This window comes from Pristiophorus japonicus, chromosome 5 (assembly GCF_044704955.1).
Source record: "Pristiophorus japonicus isolate sPriJap1 chromosome 5, sPriJap1.hap1, whole genome shotgun sequence".
Classification (NCBI taxonomy): domain Eukaryota; kingdom Metazoa; phylum Chordata; class Chondrichthyes; family Pristiophoridae; genus Pristiophorus; species Pristiophorus japonicus.
This window is the reverse complement of record NC_091981.1, coordinates 61,596,206-61,606,948: the sequence shown is the minus strand read 5'-3', so window position 1 is coordinate 61,606,948 and position 10,743 is coordinate 61,596,206. Positions and strand designations below refer to the sequence as shown.

General features: G+C 47.9%; 1 pseudogene; it reads left to right on the top strand.

Annotated features, from left to right (window-relative positions):
• The first annotated feature begins 1,266 nt into the window (after nt 1-1,266).
• Nucleotides 1,267-1,504, top strand: LOC139264916 (U2 spliceosomal RNA; annotated as a pseudogene).
• The last annotated feature ends 9,239 nt before the right edge of the window (nt 1,505-10,743 follow it).

Below are 10,743 nucleotides of genomic sequence, written 5' to 3'. Positions count from 1 at the left end.
GGAGGCAGTTTGCCTGTATAGACATTTCCTCTTTGTGTCGCTGGTACAGCTTTATTTCCTCCTGCATCTCTAACGGGACACTAGACCAACTCTCGTGGAGCACACAGTTTTTTTACGAAGGACAATAAGGGGTCCTGGCTCATCCAGGTTCTAATCTGTCGGGCGGTAACCAGTGATTGCTCACTCTCGAATGCTTCCATTACCATGACTAAATCTGCAGGCTGTACCATCTCCACCCGTATGGTGGACAATGGCAGCCTATTGAGAGCATCGGCATAGTTTTCTGTGCTTGGACTGTGGCGGATGGCACAGTTGTATGTGGACAATGTGAGTGCCCAGTGGGTGGGGTGGCTTGACCCATCCACCTCCACAGAGGTGTGTGGGGGGCCCGACCCATCGACCTCCATGGCACGAACCTGGTATTGCAGTACTTCCAGGAACGGTGCAGTGGCTCTAGGCCTTTTGGCTAAGAGCATTGGCGCAGAGTGATCCTTGATGTGTGCAAGGTGACCTCTGGCGTTTGTGATTTGACAAAGAATTGGAAAGATTGGCTACGAATTAAAAAAAAAAAAAAATGTGAGTGCCCATCCTTTTGGCTAAGATCATGCGTAACTGACCTGACAGGGGAGTAACCATGACCCCAAAGTGGTTCTCCCTGGATCAGGAAGGTGGTTCTCCTATGCTTTTTGGAAATAGGAGGTGGGTGGGGTGGCTTGACCCATCCACCTCCATGGCACGAACCTGGTATTGCAGTACTTCCAGGAACGGTGCAGTGGCTCTCGGCCTTTTGGCTAAGAGCATTGGCGCAGAGTGATCCTTGATGTGTGCAAGGTGACCTCTGGCGTTTGTGATTTGACAAAGAATTGGAAAGATTGGCTACGAATTAAAAAAAAAAAAAAAAATGTGAGTGCCCATCCTTTTGGCTAAGATCATGCGTAACTGACCTGACAGGGGAGTAACCATGACCCCAAAGTGGTTCTCCCTGGATCAGGAAGGTGGTTCTCCTATGCCTTTTGGAAATAGGAGGTGTGTGGGGGGCTTGACCCATCCACCTCCATGGCACGAACCTGGTATTGCAGTACTTCCAGGAACGGTGCAGTGGCTCTCGGCCTTTTGGCTAAGAGCATTGGCGCAGAGTGATCCTTGATGTGTGCAAGGTGACCTCTGGCGTTTGTGATTTGACAAAGAATTGGAAAGATTGGCAACGAAAAATTAAAAAAAATAAATAAAAATGTGAGTGCCCATCTCTGGATGCGGCCGATGCATTCATATTCTCGGCCTTTTGGCTAAGATCATGCGTAACTGACCTGACAGGGGAGTAACCATGACCCCAAAGTGGTTCTCCCTGGATCAGGAAAGTGGTTCTCCTATGCTTTTTGGAAATAGGAGGTGGGTGGGGTGGATTGACCCATCCACCTTCACGGAGGTGTGTGGGAGGCCTGACCCATCCACCTCCATGGCACGAACCTGGTATTGCAGTACTTCCAGGAACGGTGCAGTGGCTCTCGGCCTTTTGGCTAAGAGCATTGGCGCAGAGTGATCCTTGATGTGTGCAAGGTGACCTCTGGCGTTTGTGATTTGACAAAGAATTGGAAAGATTGGCTACGAATTAAAATTAAAATAAAAAAAAAATGTGAGTGCCCATCTCTGGATGTGAGCCGATGCATTTGTATTTATCCCCTTGCTTTCAGAAAAGAGGGATATAAGCGGCTTATGGTCGGTTTCCAATTCAAATTTGAGCCCGAACAGATTATTGATGCATTTTCTTTACCTCGTAAACACATGCTAATACTTCTTTTTCGATCATACTGTAGGCCCTCTCAGCCTTAGACAGACTTCTGGATGCATAAGCAACCGGTTGCAATTTCCCAAATTCATTTGCTTGTTGCAATACACACCCGACCCCTTACGACGACGCATCACATGCTAGTACCAAACGCTTAAATGGATTGTACAACACAAGCAATTTGTTTAAACATAACTGCTTCATAGCTTTCTCAAAGGCATTTTCTTGGCTTTTACCCCATACCCATTCATCTCCGTTACGCAGTAAGGAGTGTAGGGGTTCTAAGAGGTGCTAAGACCTGGTAAGAAGTTACCAAAATAGTTCAGGAGTCCTAGAAACAACCGCAGCTCCGTCACGTTCTGTGGTCTCAGTGCGTCCTTGATTGCCTCCGTCTTCGAATCGGTGGGCTTGATGCCATCCGCCGTGATTCTTCTCCCCAGGAACTCCACTTCAGGCACCAGAAAAACGCACTTCGAGCATTTTAGCCTGAGTCCCACACGATTAAACCGACTAAGAATCTCCTCCAGGTTCTGCAGGTGCTCGACGGTGTTCCAACCTGTAACCAAGATGTCATCCTGGAAGACCACGGTGCGCGGGACTAACTTCAGAAAGCTTTCCGTGTTCCTCTGCAATATCACCGCGGCTGATCGAATTCCAAACGGGCATCTGTTGTAAATGAAGAGACCTTTGTGCGTGTTGATGAAGGTGAGGCCTTTCGATGATTCCTTTAGCACCTGCGTCATGTAGGCCGAGGTCAAGTCCAGCTTCGTGAATGTTTTCCCTCCCGCCAGCGTTGCAAATAGGTCATCTGCTTTCAGTAGCGGGTATTGATCCTGCAGTGAGAAACGATCGATAGTTACTTTGTAATCACCACAGATTCTGATGCTGCCGTCTTCCTTGAGGACTGGAATAATCGGACTCGCTCACTCGTTGAATTCGATCGGCAAAATGATGCCCTCTCGTTGCAGCCTGTCCAGCTCAATCTCCACCCTCTCGCTCATCATGTAAGGTACCGCTCTCGCCTTGTGATGGATGGGTCGTGCCCCAGGAATCAAATGGATCTGTACTTTTGCTCCTTGGAACTTCCCGATGCCTGGTTCGAACAGCGAGGGGAACTTGTTTAGGACCTGGGCACATGAAGTGTCGTCAACAGATGAAAGTACTCGGATGTCGTCCCAATTCCAGCCAGCTCCTGCCGAACAGTGTGGGGCCATCGCCTGGTACCACCCAGAGTGGTAACTCGTGCACCGCTCCATCGTAGGAGACCTTTACAGTAGCACTGCCAATTATGAGAATCAATTCCTTTGTGTACATTTTCAGTTTAGTACAAATGGGAATAAGGACTGGCCTTGCGGCCTTGCTGCACCACAATTTATCGAAAAACCTTTTGCTCGTTATGGACTGGCTTGAGCCCGTGTCTGGATCCATGGACACCGGGAATCCATTTAATTCAAACTTCAGCATTATCGGGGGATACTTTGTGGTAAATGTGTGCACCCCATATACCTCTGCCTCCTCGGTTTGAGGCTCTGGTTCGTCGTGATCCATCGTGGATCTGTCCTCCTCTGCAACATGGTGGTTTGCAGGACTAGCAGGATTTGCAGCTCGCCTGCAAATGCATTGGAGGTGTCCCATTGTTTCACAGCCCTTGCAAACGTATCCATTGAAGCGGCATGAATGGAAACGATGATCACCCCCACAGCGCCAATAAGATGTTAATGGCCTTGTATTCACCACCCTTGATGGTGGACTCTGAGTCATCTGTGGACGTGCAGCTGCAGGTGTATAAGTCCTGCCCTGTACATTTCAATTCGAATGCAACGTTACTTTGTTCACAGTACTTGCAGGAGCACTAATGTGCTGAGAAATTTGTTTGGTATTGTCACTGGTGGCGATAAACGCCTGGGCTATCACTATGGCTTTTCTCAAGGTTGGGGTCTCTACAGTCAAAAGTTTGCGAAGTATTACTTCATGGCCAATGCCAAGTACAAAGAAGTCCCTGAGCATGTGCTCCAAGTGTCCTTCAAATTCGCAATGTCCTGCAAGGCATCTTAGCTCAGCGACGTAGCCCGCCACTTCCTGGCCTTCAGAACTCTTGTACGTGTAGAACCGGTACCTTGCCATCAGAACGCTTTCTTTCAGGTTTATAATCTCTCGGCCCAGTGTGCACAACTCATCGTATGACTTGTCTGTGGGTTTCGCTGGAGCGAGCAGATTTTTCATGAGGCCATACGTTGGTACCCTGCAAACGGTGAGGAGAATTGCCCTTCGTTTGGCAGCGTTCGCTTCTCCTTCCAGCTCGTTGGCCACAAAGTATTGGTCGACTCACTCCACGAAGGTTTCCCAATCATCTCCCCCTGAAAATTTCTCCAGGATGCCCATGGTTCTCTGCATTGTTTCGGTGGGGTTCGTCATCTATATCTCATCTCCAGTTGTTATGTATTGAGTAAAGAGTCAGACGAGATGCTGCAAGCTCAAAGTAATGTGTGACCGTAGTCCTTTATTACAGATCTCAGAGTGACTCTCCAGCCTGTGAGGCCTTCTTATATACATGTGCTCCCAAGGGATTGTGGGATCCCTTGGGACTCCAGGGGATAAGCCCTCTGGTGGTTAGACATGGTATTTGCAGGTTTACATACATAACAATGACATGCGCAGAAGAGGAGACAGAGAGAGAGGGAGCTGAAGGCGTGTCTGGATGTGGTGTGGCTGCTTTGGGAGGAAGGAGGGAGACTTTAGAACTTCACAGTAAATAGAGAAGCAAAAATTAGCTGTTAACCAGCCACATATGTGCCCGAATTTGGCCTATAATGGAGGGAGAGGATGAGGCATCACAGCACGCTGTGGAGACTGATGATGGAGAGCGCAGTAAGGTGGGAGATGAGCACATTGGAGGACGCAACAGAGCCAGGAGGTTCTCGGATGAGGCAAATGTCTCCCCCCTGCAGGAGGTCAAGTTACGCTGGAGTGATTTGACACAGGGAGGCCTGGGAAGCCCATCCCAAAGGCCTACCAGAAGATATGGACCGAGATAGCAGAGGTGGTCTCGTTGGCGACCAACAAGGTGCGTGAGGGCAACCAATGCCGCAAACGAAGGAATGACCTTGTGGGAACTGCAAGAGTAAGTATTACATTGATTTACATGTACTTATATATTTTATAATTTGATTTGTAACAGTCATGAGTGACTATCATCAGATGTGAGGTCTTTCACTTTTACTGAGAATGTTGTACTCAAAGCCTGTGGTCACGGTGCACGGCTTTAGGTAAAGAGTGATAATTATCATAATAATCATGATTACATCTGTCGGTTATGTGTTGTATCAGTCTCTGTAAGAGTACCTAGCAATAATATCACGCAATGATTTCATGCCATGTTGTCCTGTCATCTTTTACAGAAGAATTTAACGACGATGAGGCCCGCGCAGAGGCGAACAGTTGCAGGGGCCACCAGTCCCCAGCGACACCACTGAGATGGAGGAGCAGGTGCTCACACTCGTGGGGAAGCACCCCCGGACAGCCACGGAAGCATCTGCAGACCCTGAAGTGATGCCACGTGAGTAAAGCTTACACCATTGCTTGATGTCAATAGATGCCACACCCACTCATATCTGAAGAATCATATATGATAGATAATTTCTAAAATTGTCATAGAAATAATTCTGGTCTAATGATAATCATTACAATGTAAATGTGTTGATGGTCATGAAATGTGATGTCTGCGATGATTTTGAGAGCGGTGGTGCTTTTGTCGTGCATATGCTGTGCGTAGCGCTGGACTCACCTTGTGACCTTAGCACCCCCTTCTCCTCTAATAACCTCATTTGTGTTTTGCAGCTCAGCCAGCAGCGCGGCCCCAGGCAAAAACACAGAGGCCAGAAGGTGGGGGCACGGAGCTCGGCTCTCCGGACGATCCTACATCTGGTGCTGAGGAGCTCCGATTCTCGCCCGTCAATCCGCTGGGTCTGTTCTCCATGGCTGAGAGCGTGGACTTCGAGGAACTTGCATCGCCAGGCTCCAGAAGCCATTCCACCCCATGGCCATCCAGTGCTCCTCTCGTCATTCCCGCCTCCACTCTCGAGGTACTGGGCCCAAGTACCTCGCCACAGGACACCGTTTATGTCCCAGGACGGTGCTGACCCTGCGGAGGCCGCGTGAACGCATCAGGTCTGTTCCACGAGCGCCACATGAAAGCGGAGAGATGGTACAGTTGTCCAGGAGGACTGTAGACATTGGTGACCAGCTCATCAAAGCATTAGGGGGGCATATCCCGACAGCTAGCCACCATGACTGAGTACATTCCGCGTATGGCGGAGGCCCTGGATGTGATAGCCAGGAACACTGTTGGCACAGGCCTCCCAGTGGTCCCAGAGCACGGCACTTCACCCCTAGGTTCCGCACCACCACTGCAAATGACAGATGAGAGCAAGGACCAAGATCCTGCTTCTGGATCAGAGAATGTTCCCCCCTTGGCACCTCCTGCTCCCGTACCCGTGTAACCACCGCCTCTGCCTTCATCCTCCCCAATGAGGCACTGCCTGAGGAGCTCCTCAGCCAGGCGCCGTGGAGTGAGGAGGGGAAGGGGTAGAGGTGGGGAGAAGAAGGGGCAGGGGGGAGGAAAGTGAGGTGCATGTCCACAGGTGATGGCTGTGTTATATCTCCATCTGGGTGTATGCAATTTGTTGTAATGTATGGGGGCTGGGGACCACGCTCCTGCTTTGCCTTTGTATTCTGTATTGCTGCACATGTTGAACATGTGATGTATGTCAATGGTGGAAAAAGTGGGGTGTGGACGGGGGTTGGGTGCTATTGCCTGTGATATTTATAATTTCAAACCAATGTTGGTATAACATTTTTTGTTATTGAATATAACCTTGTTGCGCATTGTCTCAGATAGCTGGACCGTTACACACTGGTGATTCCTTAACATGAAAGGCTTAAATAAAATTTAACTTCAATCAACATAAACTTTAACTGGCACCGAGGTGATGGACACCATTGATGTCTGAGCTGCACACACACAGCTGTATGTCAGCATTGTCACTCACATCAATGTTCTTTCAGGCAAATCATTCAGATATCAGCTCCTCACTTAAGAGTCACGCAGCTATGTTGCCATCACGGGCCCTTTCCTGTGGTCTGGAGATGGTCGTGGGCATGGTTGCATAGCCAGCCTGATTGTCTGGCCCTAGGTCAGCGTCCAGCCCCTCGTCGTCCTCTTCCTCTTTCTCCTGAGGTGGAGCATCAGTCCCTTCTGGCAATTCGTCGCCCCTCCTGATAGCCAGGTTGTGCAACATGGAGCACAAGACCACGAATTTACCGACTTGCTCAGGGTTGTATTGTAGCTCCCCTCTTGAGTGGTCCAGACATCTGAAGTGTGCTTGAGCACAGTTATTGTTTTCTGGACCACATTGCGTGTGTCTCTGTGGCTTTGGTTGTATTACTTCTCAGCCTCAGTGTGGGTGTCACGCAGTGGGGTCATCAGCCAGATGGCTAGGCCATATCGGTTATCCAGCATTGTCCTTGTGGCTGACTCTTAAAGATGTCAGAGACAGCGCTCTCACGCAGGATGTGAGCCTCATCGAAGGTGCCCGGACATTTGGCATTCACTGCCAGTATGATCTGGTTGTGGTCGACAATTAGTTGGACCTTCAGGGAGTGAAATCCTTTTCTGTTACGAAAATGCTCCGGGTCCTAAGAAGTTGGCCGCATGGCGATGTGAGTGCACTGTATAGCTCCCTGCACTCTGGGGAACTTAGCAATGCGGTAGAATGCTCCTGCCTTGTCAGTCTTAGCCTCTGTGGTCATGGGGAAGCTGATACAGTCCATCTTTCTCGCGTACAGGACTTCCTGACCTGTCTAATGCAGCGATGGGTTGCATGGTGAGACAGAGGGCAAATCTCGACCGCGGAGGCCTGAAAGGAACCGGACGCATAGAAAGACAGTGACGCGGTGCCTTTGACCTCGACTGACACTGATGTCCTGATGGCAGGCTGCATATGTGGCCTGATGAGCTCACATATTTCATTGATCACCACTTTGTGAAAGCGCAGTCTCCAAAGGCAGGTGTCCTCGGACACGTCGAGATAGGATCTCTTTTCTCTATACGGCGGGGTGAGTATGGTCTGGCCCTCCTTCTCAATCTTGCACATCTTAAATTGGGGACATAATGATGTGCATCACACATTGAGCCATCTGCATGCTGCAGCAACTGCATATTCATCGATGCAGGCTGAGAAATGGCTGGCCCCATTGCAATGAAAGTATAATAGCGATTGATCAGAAGCAATAATTTCCTCACTATGATACACCGAGAGTAAACCCCCAATAGTCCAAAGTCTGAAAATATGTCCGTTGAGATGGTCACTGCACCTGAGAAGAACTCCAGAGTCAATGCAAACTCCCCTGAAGTTGAAGCATCCTTTTGAATGAAGCAACCTGCGATTTAGTTCAGAACAGTTCCACTTTTTCGGGGTGGTTTTTTGAGCGAGCGATATTGTGGGCGAGATGTGTGCGAGGTGGTGAAAGTGACGGTGGGCGATCTCCTGGGCGTCAGTTTCGCCAAATGTGGTCTTTACGACAAAAAAAAATGGGCGGGCGGTATTACTGAATCTCGACGTTAATTCCGTGTGCAAAGTAACGCTGGGTGATATTATGGGCGTTGATTTCGCCCATTCTGATGATTCCGCCCAAAAAAGTGGGCATGCGGTATTATTTTTCCCCGGCATTAAGCACATGGGGAAAGTAACGCTCAGTGATAAGTTTCCAAAAAATGGCTGTCAGTTTCCATTTTGTGGCTAAATGGATGATATATGGGCGTTATACGTCATTTCAGCGGTAAAATGGACGTTAAGTGAGCGTTGAGCATGCAAAAAAAGTGGACAATCTAGCCCATAATCACCTCTGCCTCAGCTACTCCCTGTGGAAAAGCGTTTTGTGGTTAAACGATGCTCTACATAAATACATTTCTTTAGACCTCTCTCCTCTTTCTCATCGTGGCAGGTTTAAATTGATGGCCCCTCTGATCTATCTGACACTACAAATGACATCTTCCTGTGTCAGCTTGTGTTGGGACTGGAGCTGACACACAGTCCAGACTTCACCTTTTTATTCACATAGTCTTCTTAAACAGGGCACTCACCATTTCATCACAAGGGCTTGCTAACAAAAAGGCTCTGTCAGTAAGATAAACATTCCAACATTACAGCTTTATCTTTGAGGTGATGGGATATTTCCGTGGATCTGAAAGATGCAAAGAACTAAAGGAATACACTTAAATTACCAATAGCTTTCAACCTGGAATTTAAAATAACATTTATTGGAAAAAGTATGGTCTCAGGAATGATAGTGATCTTTTCAGTGTGGTATCTCTGTTAGGAAAGGGCAATGCAAGCAGTTGCCGGGATGCGAAGGGATGCGCATTATAACACTTCAGGCCCTTGTATCATGCAAGACCTGTGCTAGTGTTGCTGGGGTCCCAAAGCGCATCCCTGGGCTGCTGTCTGTAGTGAAATGTAAAACTGCTGGGACTTGCTAAAACAGGCTCCTGGGAAGACCTATTCTTCGTGGCTAGTTCGCTTTCAGTGCCTCAGCTTGTTAAGGCACTAATTGGCTGAGCCGCGCAAAACAGGAAGGTATGACCTGAGTTAGCTGATCTCAGTCTGGAGCAGCAGTTAGGCTGCTACAATTGGTCTATGTGCGTGCCTGGGTTAGGAGGGGGAAATCGGTTAGGGTTCCTATTCGTGGTCACTATCTAGCAACCCCTGCTAGAAGCATGGGTCTTGGATTAGGACAGGATCAGGCTCAGGTGTGATGCCCTCTGCAGTGGAAAAGCACTCTGACACTTGCTGTCTAGGTCCATACATGAAGAATGGCCACTTGAGTGAGATCATCTTCTGCGCATGGACCTCTGCTCATTAAAGGGGCCAACAATATCAGACAGGATATGAGGAAAAAGAAACATAAAAAGGAGGAAGAAGGAAGAAAAAAATTCATTACAGAACCACAAAGCTTCAGTACCTTAGGAAAACTGCTCTGGCCTATTGAAATCCCTTAGAGGACTTTTGGGACTGTGTCAGTGGTGTGATCATTTAGCATAGAAACATAGAAACATAGAAAATAGGTGCAGGAGTAGGCCATTCGGCCCTTCTAGCCTGCACCGCCATTCAATGAGTTCATGGCTGAACATGCAACTTCAGTACCCCATTCCTGCTTTCTCACCATACCCCTTGATTCCCCTAGTAGTAAGGACTTCATCTAACTCCTTTTTGAATATATTTAGTGAATTGGCCTCAACAACTTTCTGTGGTAGAGAATTCCACAGGTTCACCACTCTCTGGGTGAAGAAGTTCCTCCGCATCAGCAACTTTAAAATACTTAGCATAATTTCACTATGTGCTGCTGAATAATATTGCATTTTTATCACATTACACTGACTGTGCAAACATTGGTGTTAGTAGTGCTCCAAATAAATACATAAATCTAGCCCTAAAATAATTAAAATATATTGACACAGAATTGAATGTTGTTAAGTTAAAAAAAATCCACTCCAATATGCTACGAATGAGTTATTTTTACATTAGGATACTATGCAGAATGGTGGTGTAGGTTATAGCTGTTTCTGTACTGTTGTGATGTTGAAATGATAATTCATGAGATGTTGCAGAGCTCTTGGTTCACAGCACCACAAGTCTATCAGTCTGCCTGTCAGTTTATCTGTCGGTCTTTATGTCTATCTGTATCCATCTATCTGTATGTATCTACCTCTATCTATCTTAAATTTTTTTCTACTCAGTATAGCAAAGCTGGATGGCAGGACTACATTGGTAGTATTGGTATGATATTGTCATCATCATAGGCAGTCCGTCGGAATTGAGGAAGACTTGCTTCCACTCCTGAAGTGAATTCTTTGGTGGCTGAACAATCCAATACGAGAGCCACAGACACTGTCACATGTG